The sequence below is a fragment of the Microcaecilia unicolor genome, chromosome 2 (assembly GCF_901765095.1).
Source record: "Microcaecilia unicolor chromosome 2, aMicUni1.1, whole genome shotgun sequence".
Taxonomy (NCBI): Eukaryota; Metazoa; Chordata; class Amphibia; order Gymnophiona; family Siphonopidae; genus Microcaecilia; species Microcaecilia unicolor.
The window spans coordinates 560045079-560065242 of NC_044032.1; the positions used below are offsets into that span (position 1 = coordinate 560045079).

The 20164-nt window shown below is 41.9% G+C and overlaps 1 protein-coding gene and 1 long non-coding RNA gene across 2 annotated transcripts in view; one reads left to right on the top strand and one right to left on the bottom strand.

The window, feature by feature from the left end:
* DLC1 (DLC1 Rho GTPase activating protein) overlaps window positions 1-20164 on the bottom strand; it is a 744850-nt gene that overhangs the window by 162968 nt on the left and 561718 nt on the right.
* Window positions 677-13280, top strand: LOC115461548. Its single transcript, XR_003940728.1, has 3 exons — window positions 677-688; window positions 1281-1287; window positions 13172-13280. It is a non-coding gene; the product is annotated as an uncharacterized LOC115461548 (long non-coding RNA).

Consider the following 20164-nt stretch of genomic DNA (forward strand, 5'->3'; position numbering starts at 1 on the left):
GTCTGCTATAAATGAAATTTTTTTATCAAGCTGAACACTCCACCTCCTGCCAGTGCAGTTGTTGAACACCTTTTAAGCTGTGCTGGATTAATAACTCACAAGTGACAGTCATTTTCAAAATTTAGTTTTACTAAAAGCAAAGTGGATTGAATTGTAGAGCAATAAAGTTGTTGGGATAAAAATTTTAATAGCAGTTGCATTCATTTTAGTTGTGGTACTTTTGCTTTTTATTCAACAAGTATTGTATTAGGCAATTTTTTTTTTACCTTCATTTAAGTACATTTTTAATGTGTTCTTCACTGTACTTGAACTTATCTTTAAGTATTAAAATATACATTTATTTTTACATTTACTTACGTACTTTGGCCTAGTACTTTGAACAGCACTGCTTCTCTGGGTCTTCACTAAAAGGCCTTGGGGTCTACAACAGCATTTTTCTTCTTTTTCCAGCTCTCCTCTACACTGGCCTCAGGGCCATGGACTCCCTATCAGCATTAAATGTTTTCTTGCACCTGGAACAACCCAAAAGATAATGTGGGGAAGGAGATGGGTGCCTGGGATGCCCCTCATCTCATGGTGCTCTAGGTAACCATGCACAAGGGACCACAAGGGACCAGATTTAAGCCTTAACTTAACATGTGTACAATTTCTTCGTATTCATACAGCCTCTAGAAAAGCTGCTGCAGCTGTGATGTGTGCCTTTTGTAGCAATTACAGTAATTCAACTAAGTTGCCACAGTTGGATTGAGCAATGAACAAAAAAAAGTATTGCTAGACACGTGACAGTACTTTTCTGTTTTCTGGGAAAACATAGCTCTTTTGTTTGCAATAGGCCAACAAAGCCACCAACGTAGCATGCTCATTCATTCTGCAATGTCCCTTCATTCCTCATGGACCAAAAATATTCACAGAGGAAGAAATGTGTTCCAACTGGTGATAAATGCTTTTCATAACGTCCTTGCTCAGTTTATGCAAAATATTTGTGATAATAAACCATTTCAAATCCAAACTTAGGAACGTGAAAATTGCCAACTTCTAAAATGAAGTAATCGGTTGTACTTTTTGTGACTTTATTGATGGTTTTAGTGGTTTCACATCTATAAACTTTCTGGCAATTTTTTTTTGTGTATGACAAAATTCCCCCTATTAAAGTGACTTCAAGGGTCCCACAACCCAATTTATACATGGTAAGAAGGGGAAAGGAGAAGGGATTATTGGTGAGTTACATTTCTCTCCATAAGGATGGTGTCAGGGAGAAATGTGTAGGAATCTTCTTGTAGGAGGAGAGTGGTCTGTATCCTTTCTCTACCCACCTTGAGAAGAACTGGAGCTGAATGTGAACCTATAGATCTGTGGAATAATGTTCAAATGGAGGGCCCCTCATAGCTGCTGCTGATGGTGGAGGGACCGCCCCAAAGCCTTGATTAGCTGGAGACAGAATGTGGCAAACACTGATATCTTTATTTAATGAAATTAGCTAATTCCCACCCCCAGCAGCTAGAGAAGCACTTCAGGACATCATCTCCTGTTGCTGGGGCCAAGTCTTGCAATAAGAAAATGGCTCTTCTACTAAGAATTAGCCCTGGCAGCATATAATGTTACAGTGAAGCACTTTCTAGCTGCCAGGGATGGGAATCGTGTTGTTTAATCAAAGAAATATGTTGTGAAGTGAGGCTGTTGAAGTAATGTTGTTGAAGGTAAGTATGGTGTTTGCCATGTTTTACTTCTGTCATGCAGCGTGGAGGTCACTGTTTTTGTGGCATTTGAATGTGACTGTTGGGCAGACTGGATGGGCCATGCAGGTCTTTATCTGCCGTCATTTACTACGTTACTAGGTTATACCACTGATAAGCAGTCTGGGGAGTGGGTCCCTGAGCCAGAATGGCTTGGAACTAGGAAAAGGGGATCATCAGAGGTACTGAATTTTAGGAGTTGTTCTATAATAGCTTCGAGGAGAAAGGAGTGAGTCAATGAATCTGAAAGAAGAGAAAGTGATGAGAAAGAAGGTCAGCTGCAGAAGAGGTGGCAATAGGTCCAGAATATTCATCCAGCCCAGATGCTGATCTTTGTCTCACAGGAAGAAGATTGAGGTCCTATCCTTGTACAAGTACTCCTAGATCTACTTCATCTGAATTCAGCTAGTCGAATTGGGCTGTAGGTCAGTTCCCAACTGGACAGTTCCCACCGGACAGTTCTCACCCACTAATTCCCATCTGGACAATTCCCACTGAACCAATTCCCACCACACCAGGGAGGACAATTCCCACCCATAACCCAAAAAACATACTAGGACAAATAATCTCCCTCCCTTTTCTCTTCCACATGGTTTTGGGGGCCAGTACACCCTCACACTCCCCCCCCAACAACATTATCTTTTACACATCCCTTTCCCCCTTCAGACATGCAGTTCATGTGGGGGCCCAAACTAGGTTTCAACCTAATTCATGCTTAACCTGGGCTCTAAATGTCGTAAATAAGTAAATAAATAAATACAAAGTGCAGTTCATGTGAGGGAGCAATGCCCCCCACCCCCCAAAGTAAGTTTCAACCTAATTCAGCCCCTCAAAATGACACACAATGTTTGTGATTTATAACAAATTACTATTCTTCTTATGAAAAGTTATTCTGTTATTATATGTCCTCTGTATACATCCGTATGCTGCTCTAACCTCCTTGGTTCAGATGCCGTAAAAAAAAAAAAAAAAGCACAACCAGGACTTATGGGATTCGATACAAGAAAGAAGCTACAGACTAGAGCGGGTGGGAAATGTCCAGGGGGGGGCGGGGGCGCGGGGAGACTTTGGTGGGAATTGTCCCAGAGGAATTGTCCTAGGTGGGAATTGTCTTGGGGGGAATTGGTGGGTGGGAGCTGTCCAGTGGGAACTGTCTGGGTGGGAACTCATCTGATACTGTTGAATTGTGTTGCACTTATCAGAGATCGAGCAGCTGTCTTTTCCCTATGTGATAATGAACAGCAGATGTTATTAAACCGTTGGCTCAACAAAATCTTTTATTTTGTTTGAACAAGATTTGTGTGGATTTGGTCTTATTTGGTGTGATTGTTGACCTGGGATATTGTGAGAAGAATGCCTACAAAGGTGGGACCCTGAAAGGGTGTCATTCCCACTGCTTAACATGGCCTCAGAAACAGGGCATGTGGAGTCCCTGCCCCAACCCACTCACAACTCTGGTTCACACTCAAGAGATAAGCCAGGGCTTCATATGAATCTGGTGTCTACTAAAAGAATATAAAACACCATATCAAGTCTCAAGAGGCAACAACATATTGAGAGGCTTGCATCTCAATTTGTACCAGGTAGAAGTCTGCACAATATTAATTTCTAAAATTGGCTGAGCATTTAAATCTGGCATGTGGCAACTAGATGTCCTGTGGGGGCTCCAGCAACTGCCAAAACTCTGTCAACTCTGGACTGGTGTATCACCTGTTAGCTTCCTCTATCGCTCTGACACTAATTAGAGAGACACAACAAAAACCACAAGGGTAAAAGAACCCCTACATGCAGAACAGTCCAAACCAGAAAAAGGGGTAGACCAAGGAGACTCTTGCAGTCAGATGGATCATAGACAGATCTTTATTGGGGACCACTCATACATCAGACCCGACATGGGGCTGTGTTTTGACAGGAAGCACCTGTCTGCCTCAGGGGTCACATTCTACATAGTAACCTGGAGGGGCATAATTGAACGAAAATGCCTATCTCCATGGGCGTTTATCTCCGAGAACGGGTCTGTGAAGGGGTGGACCGAACCGTATTTTGGGAAAAAATAGACGCCCATGTTTTATTCAACAATGTGTGAGCTGGGCGTTTTTGTTTTTCAGCGATAATGGAAAATGAAAGCGCCCAGCTCAAAAACAAATAAATCCAAGACATTTATTCGTGGGAGGGGCCAGGATTCGTAGTGCACTGGTCCCCCTCACATGCCAGGACATCAACCGGGCACCCTAGGGGGCACTTTTACAAAACAAAAAAAACAGGTAAAAGAGCTCCCAGGTGCATAGCACCCTTCCCTTGTGTGTTGAGCCCCCCAAATCCCCCTCAAAACCCACTGCCCACAAGTCTACACCATTACTATAGCCCTAAGGGGTGAAGGGGGGCACCTACATGTGGGTACAGTGGGTTTGGGGGGGTTGGACGACTAATAAGCATTAAGCAGCACAATTGTAACAGGTAGGGGGGATGGGCCTGGGTCCACCTGCCTGAAGTCCACTGCACCCCCTAACAACTCCTCCAGTGACCTGCATACTGCTGCCAGGGAGCTGGGTATGACATTTGAGGGTGAAAATAAAAAGTTGTGAAACATCATTTTTTTGTGGTGGGAGGGGGTTAGTGACCACTGGGGGAGTCAGGGGAGGTCATCCCCGATTCCCTCCAGTGGTCATCTGGTCATTTAGGGCACTTTTTGGGGCCTTATTCGTGAAAAAACAGGGTCCAGGAAAAGTGTCCTAAATTCTAGCTAAAAACGCATACTTTTTTCCCATTATCGGTGAAATGCGCCCATCTTTGTTCGGCAGATAACCACGCCCCAGTTCCGCCTTCGCCACACCTCTGACACGCCCCCATCAACTTTGTCCGCATCCGCGACGGAGTGCAGTTGAAAACGTCCAAAAATCGGCTTTCGATTATACCGCTTTATTCGTTTTTGTGAGATAAACGTCCATCTCCCGATTTAGGTCGGAACTTGGGCGTTTTTCTCGTTCGATTATAAGCAGGATAGTAACATAGTAGATGACGGCAGAAAAAGACCTGCATGGTCCATCCAGTCTGCCCAAGACAAACTCATATGTGTATACCTTACCTTGAATTTGTACCTGTCCTTTTCAGGGCACAGACCATATAAGTCTGCCCAGCAGTATTTCCCACCTCCCAACCACCAGTCCCGCCTCCCATCACCGGCTCTGGTACAGACCGTATAAGTCTGCCCTCCTCTATCCTCGCCTCCCAACCACCACCCCCTCTTCCCCCCAACTGCTCCGCCACCCAATTTCAGCTAAGCTTCTGAGGATCCATTCCTTCTGCACAGGATTCCTCTATGCATATCCCACGCATGTTTGAACTCCGTTACCGTTTTCATCTCCACCACCTCCCGCGTGAGGGCATTCCAAGCGTCCACCACCCTCTCCGTGAAGAAATACTTCCTGACATCTTTCCGAGTCTGCCCCCCTTCAATCTCATTTCATGTCCTCTCGTTCTACCGCCTTCCCATCTCTGGAAAAGATTAGTTTGCGGATTAATACCTTTCAAATATTTGAACGTCTGTATCATATCACCCCTGTTCCTCCTTTCCTCCAGGGTGTACATGTTCAGGTCACCAAGCCTCTCTTCATACGTCTTGGAACGTAAATCCCATACCATCCTCGTAGCTTTTCTTTGCACCGCTTCCATTTTTTTAACATCCTTCGCAAGATACGGCCTCCAAAACTGAACACAATACTCCAGGTGGGGCCTCACCAACGTCTTATACAGGGGCATTAAAACCTCCTTTCTTCTGCTGGTCACTCCTCTCTCTATACAGCCTAGCAATCTTCTAGCTACTGCCACCGCCTTGTCGCACTGTTTCGTCGCCTTCAGGTCCTCAGATACTATCACCCCAAGATCCCTCTCCCCGTCCGTGCCTATCAGACTCTCCCCGCCTAACACATACGTCTCCCTTGGATTTCTACTCCCTAAGTGCATCACTTTGCATTTCTTTGCATTGAATTTTAATTGCCAAACGTTAGACCATTCTTCTAGCTTCTTCAGATCTTTTTTCATGTTTTCCACACCCTCCGGGGTGTCCACTCTGTTGGAAATCTTGGTGTCATCCGCAAAAAGGCAAACTTTACCTTGTAACCCTTCGGCAATGTCACTCACAAATATATTGAACAGAATCGGCCCCAGCACTGATCCCTGAGGCACTCCACTACTCACCTTTCCTTCCTCCGAGCGAACTCCATTCACCACCACCCTCTGGCGTCTCTCCGTCAACCAGTTCCTAATCCAGTTCACCACTTCTGGTCCTATCTTCAGGCCATCTAGTTTATTTAAGAGCCTCCTGTGGGGAACCGTGTTGAAAGCCTTGCTGAAATTTAAGTAGATGACGTCCATAGCACGTCCTTGATTTAATTCTCCCGTCACCCAGTCAAAGAATTCAATGAGATTCGTTTGGCACGATTTCCCTGAAACGATTTTTCTGAAACAGGAAAGTTAATTATGAGTCGGTGCAAGATGAAAACTGCAAAATGCCAATACTGCAAGCACTACAGTTCTAAAAAGACGTCGTCAGAAGATTTTATTTTATTTTATTATGACATTTCTATCCCGCATTTTCCCAAGAAAGCTCAGGTTCAATGCGGCTTACATAACAAATTAAGGGCCCTATTTACTAAGGCGCGTTAGCGTTTTTAACACGCCTACAATTAGCGCGTGCTAACTGTGTAGGTGCCTATAGGGATATTGTAGGCGTGTACACTGTTAATGCGCATACATGGTTAATGCACGTTAAAAACGCTAACGTGCCTATAATACGCCTTAGTAAACTGGGCCCTAAGAAGAGGCATTACAAGACAATTAATATTAATACAAGAATCCAACTATTAAAAAAAAATTATAAAAGCATATAAACTGCCAGCTTTACCAAAATCATTCAAAGTGCTTAATGTTACCACTACCATAAAGCTAACCAGAAAAATACAGTAACAATTATACAACCACACCAGCTAACACACAAATCCTAACCAACCACATATCACGTGAACCATAATCATCACCAGGGGGGCTGGAGGGAAGGAGGGCACATCAGCACTGTCATCAGTACATATACCTCCTGCACATTTATTTATTTGTTACATTTGTATCCCACATTTTCCCACCTATTTGCAGGCTCAATGTGGCTTACATAGTACCGTAAAGGCGTTCGCCAATTCCGGTATGAACAAATACAGTAATGTTGTGGTAGAATAAGGTTCGTGTGTACAGACACATTAGGGAATCATAGAGAGGAAGAGAATTGTAGAGAGGAATCGTAGAGAGGAAGAATTATATGTCCATTACGAGCATTGTATTAAATCCAGCTCCTCTGGCATCCCAAAACATATTACCGGGGGGCTGTGAATACGTCTATAAAAGTACCCCCAGCCTCAGCCAATTCAGGGCCTGAATGGGGCCTCTTTGCATAGGAGTGAACAGCTCTTCCACTGAGCCACCAGACCAGTCCAGAAAACAGGTTTTAGTCAAATCAGGCCATCTGTTAGGAAATCCTGGCACATTTTTAATAATGTAAATTCCTTAACTTTTTATACCACTTGAGTTCTTCGGAGGGAATTCTATAAATGGTGCTCAAAATTTGTCACCAGAAAAAATTGGTGCTAAGCACAATTCTATAAAGAGAGCACAGGTGTAAGTCTGGTGCTGATTCCCACACCAGACTTATGCCTGCTGAAACTTGGTGTAAATATTAGCACCCAAGTTAGGTGCTCTGAGCTATATTCTGTAATTATGCACACTTTTCAAAATGTCCCTGACACACCCATGGTCATGCCACCTTTGGAGTTACACGCTTGTAGAGTTAGGCACCTTGCCTTATAGAATAGCGCACAACCAGATGCATGTGCAAATTTTATGTTTCAATACTTTTACTCAGCAAATTACAACAAAAGTATAACAAGCAAAATCACCTACACAAGAAACCCAGTGTAGCAAAATACATGGGTGCTCATGGAACTTCATCATTTATCAAAACCTAATATGGGGGGAAAAAACCACCGCAAGGGTGGAGGTACACTAAGTTCCTACGCAAAGAAATGCACAAAGCAGGGAGTAGGAAAAGAAGGCTCTTCCAAGAAACCGGAGAAGACGTATGTAGAAAATCAAATCTTTATTCCAAGAAAAACACTGACACATGACTCTGACTCGACACAGCTGTGTTTCGGCACTAAAATGCGCCTTCATCAGGAGTCTATAAAATGAAATATAATAAAAATATTTAAACAAGACACATATATACAACAATATTACATATATAAAAAAGTGTATCAAAAAAGGAGGACAATCTCTTTACAGATATATATATACATAAAGAGATTGTCCTCCTTTTTTGAATAAGTTTATAAATGTGTTCGCATATTTTCGAGAAAATGTCTTAAATTGTATGCAACACCTTTTTGTGAATTCTTTCCTGAATTTAAATGATTTCTTAATTAATATACATGTTTTTCATAAATATGTTTGTGTGTCTGAAACAAATATCATTTTGTAGATTTGATTTGGATATACAAAGGATTGTATATTTCATATTTTGATACACTTTTTTTAGTCAGAGTGTCAGTGTTTTTCTTGGAATAAAGATTTGATTTTCTACATACGTCTTCTCCGGTTTCTTGGAAGAGCCTCCTTTTCCTACTCAAAACCTAATGCAACATCATCTAGGCCCAAACATTCTTCCTTCACACAAGAGACATTAAGCATGTATCCATGAAACAAAACCATGGAGAAAAGGATTCCAGACTGTCATAGCGTGAATCAAACATCAGATGCTGAACAAGTAACATATTGTAACAATCCATCCCTCCTACCCCTACTCACTGATCCCTTACCCTCCCCTCCACCTCATTACTGGGAGATTGGACTTTTATACCTCCCAGTAGTAAATCACATTCCAATTCTCACACCAAGTGCAATTTGTTCAGAACAAAACTTTGTGCTTTATGATGTAACGATTGAATATAAGCATACAGACAAGAACAATTTTCATCATTTGAGGGAGTGAGTTGCATCTCGTAGCTCCAGAAACATTAGATTATGGAATTTAATTCTCCAATGCCAATGGGGGGGGGGGGGGGGGATTGGGGGAAGAGCTGGTTCAATCCAGTATCATAAAATACATTTTTCCCCACTAGACATGCCTTATATATAAATAAATGGGAACCCTTCCCCTGCTGGCCAAAAGTTGTCCCCTGATCTAGTATTGCCCCTAAGGGAGAGCAAGTTACAGAGTGGCTAACCACCCTCATTAAATAACTGAAAAGATACTTCCAAGAAGGGCAGGACCAAAAAAATTGAAAAAAAGTGACCAGGGATCCCTGACATTTAAAACAGGTAGAAGAAGACAACATTCTCATATGTTGAGCTTGGTGTTGGGTAATATAGCTTTGAAGAAACACCCTATATTGACATTCTCGCAAATCAGCAGCAAAGGTAATGAATAAAATATATGCTATCACCTCTCCCAAATCCACAGTCAGCTCAGTTCCTATCTCATCACTCCATTTACATAAAGTATCCCCACAATCCAACTGACTACACTTTTGAAGCAACTGAATATGAAGTTCCGACACTGACAATCTGTCCCCTGAAGGAGACTAAGTACGTAGAGTCTTACTATAATGGGAACAAAGCCCCACTTGAAGAATAGACTTAATATAATGTTGTAATTGATGATAGGTGAAGAGGTCAGTAGGTCTAGCAAAGGTGGTCGAGTAAATCAGGAAAGTCCAATAAAGTACTGCTGGATGTTAACGTGTATTCTAAACAGCACGCACTGCCTCTGTCCCAACGATGGAAAACTGTAGAGTCAATCCCTGGGAGAAATTCAAGATTACCCTTAAGCAGAAGGAGGTCAGAATGATGAGGATCCTGATTCCACAGTCTCGCTACATCCCTCCAAACTGCCCGTAAAGGAGCTAGGATCAAACTCGTTTTCAAATGTTTGGGAAGAGCTTTTGCAGGGGCCTGCAGAAGAGAGAGCAGAGACCAGAGCTCCAAGAAACCCCTTTCATAAGAGACTGGAGTAAAATCAGCAGTGTCACAGAGCCAGTCCTCCAGATGGTGCAGAAGACATGCTTTATTATATCATCCTAAATCTGGTAGTCCTAGCCCATCAGAGGATCATCACCTATATAGATATTGAAGTTTCAGCCAAGGTTTCCTACCTTGCCAACAAAGCAGGTAAGCAGACAGGATAAAAGCTTGATGTATTTTTTTGTAAAGATATAAGGGAAGCAATTGTATTATATATAATGAATTAGGGAATAAGGACATTTTGTACAAATTAATCCTCCTCATCAGTGATAAAGGTAAAAGTTGCCATTGTTTAAATTGATCCCTGGAAAACGTTAGTACGTGGTGAACATTGAGGTGATACAATTGGGAAAGATCACTAGGCAAATAGATACCCAAATATTTAAAAGAGCCTTCTACCTATCACAATGTAAACTGCCCTGACCACTCTCACTTCACCGACTCAATGGTTGTTAAAGCCTCCAATTTAAGATAATTGAGCTGAAAACTGGAAAAATCATCATATTCCCACATACATTCCAATAAAGCACTCAGATGCTTGGGGATCCACTAAATGAATAAGCAAATCATTGGGTGCAAATGAACCCCTTTGACATCCAGGCTGGATTGAATCAAAGGATCCAGGGTCAAGACAAACAAAAGGGGGGATAAGGGACACCCCTGTCGAGTGGCTCAGAAAATAAAAAAAAGATACTGACTGTAGGCCATTAACACATAGCACTGCCTGAGGATTTGCATATAAAGTGCGTACAACTTTCTGAAAAAAACAAAACAAAACCCTGTAATACCATATGTATTCAGCGTATCAAATAAAAAGTCCCATCGTACTTTATCAAAAGCTTTTTCTGCATCAAAACTTATAAGTAGGGACAGTATATGATGATGGGCCACCACTTCTAGGGAGGTCAAAATACGACACAAGTTCTGAACAGAATATTGACCTTGCACAAAGCCAGCTTGGGGAGCTGACACTAAATGGGGGTAATACTTGAGAAAGTCTATTCATCATAACTTTTGCTTGCAATTTGGTCTCATAATTAAGGAGGGAAATCAGTTGATGAGATTCTACCTTAGTAGGATCTCTCCCCAGCTTAAGAAATGCCAAAGTCTGAGCCATCTGTAGGCTATCCGTGAGTTCACCTCTAACCACCATCTCAATAAACATCATTGCTAAAGGGGGGCGGGGGGGAGAATCTCTTCCTGTAGCAATTTATAGAATTCTGAATGGCAACCATCAAGGCCCGGGGTCTGAAAAATTGCACTTTGGGCAATCACAAGGGACACTTCCTCCTCTGTAATAGGAGCATTCAACAATGTGTGGTCTTGTGGTGAAATGATGAGTAAGTATAAAACAGTCAGGTAGCACCCTCCAACTCTAAATTTGAGGTTTTGCATAAAGATCCTCACAAAACGTATGTACAAATTTTAATGAGTGCAAATTAACTTCAGTAATTGGTTGTTAGCACCCAGTTATTGAAAGTTAAGGGCTCATTACTCAATTAATTTGTGCGTGCATCCTTGGAGCATGCACAAATTTTGGCATGCAAATCTGGGCACCATGTATAGAATCTGGGGGTCAGTCAGAATTAGTCAGAACTCTCCTTCCTTGTTCCCCTACAAATATCTCCAGCAATTTCATTTTATTTGGTAAATAATGTCTGTGTTATACTTTTAGATTCCATGGCTAATAAGTGAGGCCATTGATCAGAAATAGGAATTATTTCCATATATATTGATTTTGCTCTTAAGGAAAATAACCTAGAATTACACTAACTGGAAGGGGGATGAGTATTAATGTTGCAGGAATGCACGAGCAGCCTTGTTCAGAACTGAAATAGCTGTTACATGCATTAGAAATATTTCTAGAGTGATCACAGCACACTGAAAAACAGTATGACATATTATAACTTGGCAGAAGTACAGGCAAATTATACAGGGCAGGACTCTGATTTTCCAATTATGAGTTTCAGTAAACTTAAAAGAAACAAGTTTACCATTCATCAGAAGTGCAGAATATTTTCCTAATATGTGGTGGCTTGATCTGCTCTCATATGTTATTCCCTAGTGAAATCATAGACTTTCATAACTGAGTGTGATTTCTCCCAGTGGCACAGTTATTAAGAACATTTGGCTCTTTAAATTTCTGTGACGTTCCTGTGTCCTCTCACCAGCCCTGTCAGTACTTGAAGTTGGAAGTGGTTCAGTGAGTGGTATGAATTGTTTAGCTTTTTATAAGTTTGGTTTTTGTGACAATCTGGTAAAAATATTTTCATGTTTTTGTATTTTTTTTTGTAGCTTGAATTTATTATTTGGGAAGTTTATTTAACCTCAGAAGCAGGCACAAGTGCTGCCGAAACACCTTATTACACCTTGCTGTGGGCTTGGTCACCAGTGTCGGGCTTTTCAGAACAAGTGCCGAAAAATGGCCTGCGCTAGTGTAGGCATGTGTTTTGGACTTGCGCAGTTCCATTTTTCAGCGCGCTTGTAAAAAAGGCCTTTTTTGGGGCCAAAAATGGACGTTCGGCTAAATAAAAATTGGCACGCGTCCACTTTGGCCTGAGACCTTACCACCACCCATTGACTTAGTGGTAAGTACACGTTAATCAGGAGGTAATCATCAGCATGCATACACTGCCGATTACTGCCTAGTGCCGCGTGCCAGAAAATAATACATATTTTCCAACATGCATATTGGACGCGCATAAAAAATGGAATTACCGCCTGGGCCATGCAGTAGTTCCAAATTAATGCATGTTGGACACATGTGGGTGCTTAACCTCCTTAGTAAAAGGGCCCCTAAGTGCTGTTTTAAAAAAAAAAATCTAGTATATGTTATTTTGGATTTTGAATAAATTGTTATCTTTTGACATCTTTGATATTAAGCTCGTTGACACATTAAATGCTAGAGGTGTTACAAATGATTAAAATCATTAGCAAAGTTCATTGACCTGAAATGGCATAGGCCATAAGAGGTCATTTGACCTATATGGACCATTGTGCGATGTAATATGATGTTCACCCCAGCATTTTAATATTGTAGTATATATATTTTTAATTAAATTAAATTAATTTTTTGATTAATGTTGATCTTTTGTGTGTTGTTACTATTTGACCTTCCTTTCATCTATTGGGTTTGATAGTGTGGACAGTACTTGTATGATGCACAGTTATTAAGTGCCATAATGTTGGAAAGCATCAATTTTGGGGCAAATGTATGTTCATAGGTTTTCAGCAACTATGACTGTCATCATTGTTATCTTGTGCTATTTAGCAGGTACTGGGATAATGTAAGACTTGATGAGATCATGGTTTTATTATTACCTCATAATTTCCCTTTTTGGCTAGAAATTGCTGGACAGCACTGACAAGAATAGACAAGGTAGAGAAGGAAGAATCTGAGGAATCTGATGATGACATGGGATTTGGTCTTTTTGACTAAATGTTGCTACAGAAAAGTCATTAAAGCTTTTTGTTTCAAAACAATGTGGTTCTCTTTCAAAAAGTATAATTTGAGAAACTCTTGATGCTATTGAATTGCAGCACAGAGGTAATAAGGTGATTGGGCGACCACATTTAGAGCTACTTTGGTTAAATGCTAATCAGCACTTGTAACCACTCGCCTCCACCTACCCTCCTCTCTTCCTTCCCGTTCACATTAATTGATTTGAATTGCTTACTTAATTTATTTTTTGTCTATTAGATTGTAAGCTCTTTGAGCAGGGACTGTCTTTCTTCTATGTTTGTGCAGCGCTGCGTACGCCTTGTAGCGCTATAGAAATGCTAAATAGTAGTAAATAGTAGTAGTAGTAATTATGAAGAGTAATGTATAATGTGTGAATGAAGCCTGATTTGTAGGAGGAGAAGCTCTACATTCTCCATCTATTTATATTTATTTGGATTTAGCTCACACCTTTTTCAGGTGGGTTACATTCAGGTTCATTAGGCTTTCCCATGTCCTCAGAACGCTTATAATATAAGGATTTCTTTTACTAAGGTGTGCTAATGGATTTAGCGTGCGTTAACGCTTAGTTAATGCTAAATGCTAAGAAGTGAATTGCCATGAAGTGCCTATACTTCATTGACTTTATTACTTTGCTGCATTTGTGAATGCTTGTTTTTTATTGTTTGTATTTTAGATTTGGAATATAATGGGTTGCATATCATTTAGTGCACACTAATCGTTAGCGCATGCTAAATCCGTTAGTGTACCTAAGTAAATGGAACCCTAATTTTGACCTTGAGGAAATGGAGAGTTAAGTGACTTCTTAAGATTACAAGAAGCAACAGTGGGATTTGATCCTGACTTTGCTGGTTGTCCATCCAGTACTTTAACTACTAGGCTATTCCTCCACTCTACATAGCTTGCCTGCTTTGGCTTAGAGAATGACACGGGGACAAGGTTTCTCCCCATCCCTGCCCCGTCCCCATGGGTTCTGTCCCTGCCCCGTCCCCTCAGGTTCTGTCTATGTCCCCACCCCATCACTGTGATGTCCGTCCTCATCTGCAGAAGCCTTGAATATTTAAATATTTTTATTAAAATATAAAAAGGAACAATATGATGTGCAACTGTTGTTTATAAATCACAAATAGAAAACAATAATAACAATGAGCAACTGTAATAAACCCCCCCAACAATCACCCTCTACCCTTCCAACCGGGGGTACAATATATAACCCATTGTATATGCTCTAGCGGGGGAGAAATATTCCCTGTGAAGCACTATTACAATTTTTTAATCTGTGGATGAATAAGTCATCAACAATCCCTGCTCAATAGATTTACAATCTAATCAAGACAGACAAACAGGAAAAATATGGGACTAGGGAATTACTTAGTGTGGGAATGATTAAAACAGACATGGGTATTGAACAGGTGAATAGGAGTTAGGGGTTAAAGGCAGCTTCAAAAAGGTGGACTTTTAGCCTAGTTTAGAATATGACATATCGACTCAAGAAGTTTATTCCAAGCGTACGGTGCAGCAAGATAAAAGGAATGGAGTCTGGAGCCAATGCTTCATTGGATGTCACAATCTTCTGATGAAATTCCTCACCATTCTCATATTGGGACAAAAATTGCTGACAGATTTCAAGTCTTGAAACTTTCATTTCTGCAGTCAGCATGTAAGGAATCTATCTTGCACACACTGTTCTCTCTAAGCCAGGAGCAGGCTGAGGGTGGTCTGGGTCCCCTGACTGGCCACTGCATGACACTCCCCTTCCACCCCTGCTGCTACATCTGATATCCCTGCTGCCCCTGTCCTACCTGAGGAATCCTGGTAGTCTTTGGCCTCTGCGGGGGGGGGGGGGGGGCATGTTCTTTCCTGCCTGCTGAGCTGCCACTATTCCTCCACCTGCCGGCGCCACTGTGTTTTCAAAATGGCAGCAAAGACTTCCCGCAGTAGTCTCACGGGTCTCGACAGTAACGCAAGACTTCCGCAGGGAGTCTCAGCCACCTTTTTGAAAATATGGTGGTGCTGGGCAGGGGGGGGGGGAGGAGGGGAATAGTGGCAGCCCAGCGGGCCAGGTAGGAAAGAACATGTCCCCACCCGCTGTGGCCACTAGATCACCAGCAGTGCACTGGGCATCCGGGCACAGCTTCTGGGCCCTTGGGCACTGACTGGTTGCCCGAATGGTCATTCCACCCCTGCTCTAAGCTGAGCGAGTGTCCTCCAACTGAATTGCTACCAGTAGGGGTTGTGCTTTTCAATTGATAAGGACAGGCAGGTTCCCTGGAGTCCTGCAGAACTTGCCTATCCCTCACTATTGAAAATGTGATAGTGAAACAGCACCCCCCCCCCCCCACTGCAGGACTTTAGGAGGAGGACTCCCGCTCAGCTTAGAGGGAACAGTGTTTGCACAAGCCTTTCAATCCAAGAATAACAATAATGTAACCCACATGTTTCTCTACAATGTCAAGTATATCAGCAATTTCCCTTTGAGTGATCCTCCATTTGTCCATTATGAGTTTGTCAACCTTTCTCATGTAAGACTCATCCATTGCTGTCACAGGTTCCCTTTTTTTTTTTGATCACACAAATAAACCCTTCCTAATCCACAGTGTTTACATTTTTTGGACACACTGTACTCACATCAACACAGTCATCATCATAAACAACCTGCATGTGGTGGTGAATTTCAACTGGAGGGACCCCTTCAACAGTCAGAAATGTTATCATGGCTTGTTGTTGAAATCACACTGACAATTGCTCACTGCATTCTTCCATTTCACAAGAAATAGCGGAGTGTGGTAGCCGTGTTCCTAGCCCATTATAAACCATAAAGCTGTATGTCTCTGTTGATCACCCCACCCCTCACCTACCCACACCCATCCTATTAGAATATCAATGATATGCTTTGATGTCCCCATGCATACCTCCGACCCACCCCCATCCTCCCACCCTGTCAGACTGTCATAGTAATGCTTGATTGTTTTCACTTATATACATTGTCAGCTAGCACATTTGCTTATTTCCGATCTGACGAAGAAGGGCAACCTTCGAAAGCTAATCAAGAAATGTATTAAGTTATGTCCAATAAAAAAGGTATCATCTTATTTTCTTTTCCATGTTTTATTTTGTTTGATTTCTATTGATAACAAGCAATAGCAAAACAGCCTCTTCACACATTAAGGTGAAGGAAGAGATTTCAAAGAACAAAGAACATGTGTAGCATACCACCAGTGCTGTCAATTGTTGATAAATTATGGATGGAGGCATTACTTTTCATTCATCCCTCATAAGAGCTAAAAAAAAATCTCCAGCTAGTAGTATTACACGTTTACTAGGTGCAGGTGAACATATAACTGTTTGAATATTGGCTCTTTTGCTCTGGAATATACATAAGGCCCTCCATAAAGTCCATTTTCTACATTTATTTTAAGCTGGTCCTTTGAAAAGTGTCACTACTCACTAAAACTCCTACTATTTTACTGTAACTTATTAAACTGGCAACTGATAATATCTGGGAGAGAGCAACAGGCTCTGGCAATTAGTCAAGCACCAGTTAAAAGAGAGTGAAGGGGAGACAGTCTACCCACATCTACAGAGAGGCTTACAAACCTCCATTTCTGACAACCTCATTTATTTTCTTTCCGAATACATATCTGATAAGTGCTCACCACTCATGAACACTCACAGCATTCTTGTCTGATTGCCTTCCTCTTTGAACTTGCATTAAGAAGGTAGGTTCTGAACATGGAAAAAAAAAACAACTTGCTAGTAGTCAGAAATGTGCAAGCACTGAGATGTTGAGTCTGACCACAGAAGGAAAAAACAAACAAACCCCAAAACAAATACAAAGCACAACAGTGAGTAGTGAAAGAAAGTGAAATGCATCATCTTGTGAGAAATCATGGCTCTGGGGCATTAAATACAGGTTTTGGAAGACATATGGCATGTTAACTCCTGTTATAGAGTATTTGAAAGGTTTCGCAGAATAAAACGTTTTGAAATCTGCATTGAAAACCAGAACTGTCTTCTCCTTTTTCTTTACATTGAAGCAGGGGGCAGGGCAAGATTAAGATATAGGCAAAGTAGGTAAATGCCCACAGCTCAAATGTTTAGGGGTCTTTTCAAATGTGGTAATTCAATGCCTGTCAGAGCAGAGTTTTGTCCTGCTAAGTCAGTGGCTAGCAGAAAAAATGGCTGGGGAGAGGACTAGTACCCACGCTGCCCAAAGAGGTCTGCCTGTTTTCCTTGCTGCCTCTTTGTGCATTGTCCTCCAGTTGGAAGGAGGAGTCACACTTTCTACCTGCTGCTTTCTCTTCTGTTGGATGTCCTCTGCAATCAGAGTGGAGGAATAGCCTAATGGTTAGTGCTGTGCCCTGAGAATCTGGGAAACTGGATTGGATTCCCACTGCAGCTCCTAGTGACTCTGGGCAAGTCACTTAACCCGCCATTGCCCCAGGAACAAACTTAGAGAAAGTGCCTGCATATAATATACGTAAACTGCTTTGGTTGTACCACAGAAAAGTGGTATATCAAAATCTACAGCGATGCAGGGACTCATTTCTGAAAGTTTTAAAATGCATCAGGTCAATGTTCAGCTGCAGGGACCCATCTGTGAAAGTTTTAAAATGTATGCAGTCTTGGCAGTGGTCAGTGTTTGAATGCTGATTGCTGGTTAATTTACACCTGACTATTAAGTGCTGGGTCCTATCTGGGCATGGACACAGATTATCTGGGTCTTTGGCGGCACCTGGTAGTTATTCGGATATGGCTGATATTCAGTGCTGTAATTGCATAGTTAACCAGGTAGAGTGAGGTCTGCATTTTGTGCAGTCCACTCCTACATGCCTGGTTAGCTATGCTGGCATTGGCACTGATTATCATTGGTACCCACAAACTCCCTGCTTCTTCCTAATTCCACAGTCCAAACTAATTGTGAATGCCATGGTGGTCAGAGTCGCTATTCAGAGGCACTTTCCAGCTAAATGTTGCTGAATATTGGCTCCTGAGATGGCCAGCATGATTTAACCGGCCAGGAGTCTGTCCTACCCAGTTAAATCACTTTGAACATCGCCCCCTATTTTGATTATAGTGGTGGTTAGGTGGGGGCTAGGGGGAGAGGACAGTGCATTGTTTGCTTGGAACAACCTTCCTGAACCCTTACGCCAAGCCCCCTCCCTGCCCGTCTTCAAGTCTTTGCTTAAAGCCCACCTCTTCAATGCTGCGTTCTGCACCTAACCCTTACCGTTCAGTGAATCCAGACTGCCCCAATTTGACTGCCCCTATCGGACCGACCGTTCACTTGTCTATTAGATTGTAAGCTCTTTGAGCAGGGACTGTCTCTCTTTGTTAAATTGTACAGCGCTGCGTAACCCTAGTAGCGCTCTAGAAATGTTAAGTAGTAGTAGTAATAGTACCTGAAGGCTAATCATGCTCTGGTCAGTGGAGGGGATCATGCATTTCCACAGTTAGTTCAGCAGGATTGGTGAAAGCAGTTAGCTTAACAGGGTTTAAAAAGGTTTGGATAATTTCCTAAAAGAAAAGTCAATAAGCCATTATTAAGATGGACTTGGGAAAATTCACTGATTATTTTGCGGATAAGCAGCATAAAATATGCTTTACTTTTTTGAGATCTTGTTACCTGGATTGGCCACTGTTGGAAACAAGATACTGGACTTAATGGACCTTTGTTCTGTCCTAGTTTGGCAACACTTATATTTTTATGTCCTACTGACACACTCATGAAGAAAACAGATATACCCATCTTTGGACCTTGCTGGTAATCTACAGGGCTTTGTGTAAAAAAATATTTATTTAAAATTTTATATACCGCACAATCCCAAAGTTTTCAGCGGTTTACAAATTAAACATACAAAAAATCAACAGACACTAACCAAGTGCTAAAACAAAAACAATGCCACCAAAATTTCCAGTAAAGTGAAGAATATTACATTGGAAGACGCACTTACAGTTAACAGGCAACTCCAGAATAGGGTGGCACCATTTAGGCATGTAATGGCAGATGATGTTTAATGTGAACAAGTGCAAGGTGATGCATGTGGGAAAAAAAGAACCCGAATTATAGCTACGTCATGCAAGGTTCCACATTAGGAGTTACGGACCAAGAAAGGGATCTGGGTGTCATCGTTGATAATACACTGAAACCTTCTGCTCAGTGTGCTGCTGCGGCTAGGAAAGCGAATAGAATGTTGGGTATTATTAGGAAAGGTATGGAGAACAGATGCGAGGATGTTATAATGCCGTTGTATCGCTCCATGGTGCGACCGCACCTTGAGTATTGTGTTCAATTCTGGTCGCTGCATCTCAAGAAAGATATAGTAGAACTGGAAAAGGTGCAGCGAAGGGCGACAAAAATGATAGCAGGGATGGGACGACTTCCCTATGGAGAAAGACTAAGGAGGCTAGGGCTTTTCAGCTTGGAGAAGAGACTGCTGAGGACAGACATGATAGAGGTATATGTGAAGCGTCTGTTCACACTTTCCAAAAATACTAGGACTAGGGGGCATGCGATGAAACTACAGTGCAGTAAATTTAAAACAAATAGGAGAAATGTTTCTTCACCCAACGCATAATTAAACTCTGGAATTCGTTGCCGAAGAACGTAGTGAAGGTGGTTAGCTTGGCAGAGTTTAAAAAGGGGTTGGACGGTTTCCTAAAGGACAAGTCCATAAACCGCTACTAAATGGACTTTGGAAAAATCCACAATTCCAGGAATAACATGTATAGAATGTTTGTACGTTTGGGAAGCTTGCCAGGTGCCCTTGGCCTGGATTGGCCGCTATCGTGGACAGGATGCTGGGCTCGATGGACCTTTGGTCTTTTCCCAGTATGGCATTACTTATGTACTTAATTGCCATTATAGAATACTAGTAAGCCGCCGAGAGGGTGCGGGGGGGGGGGG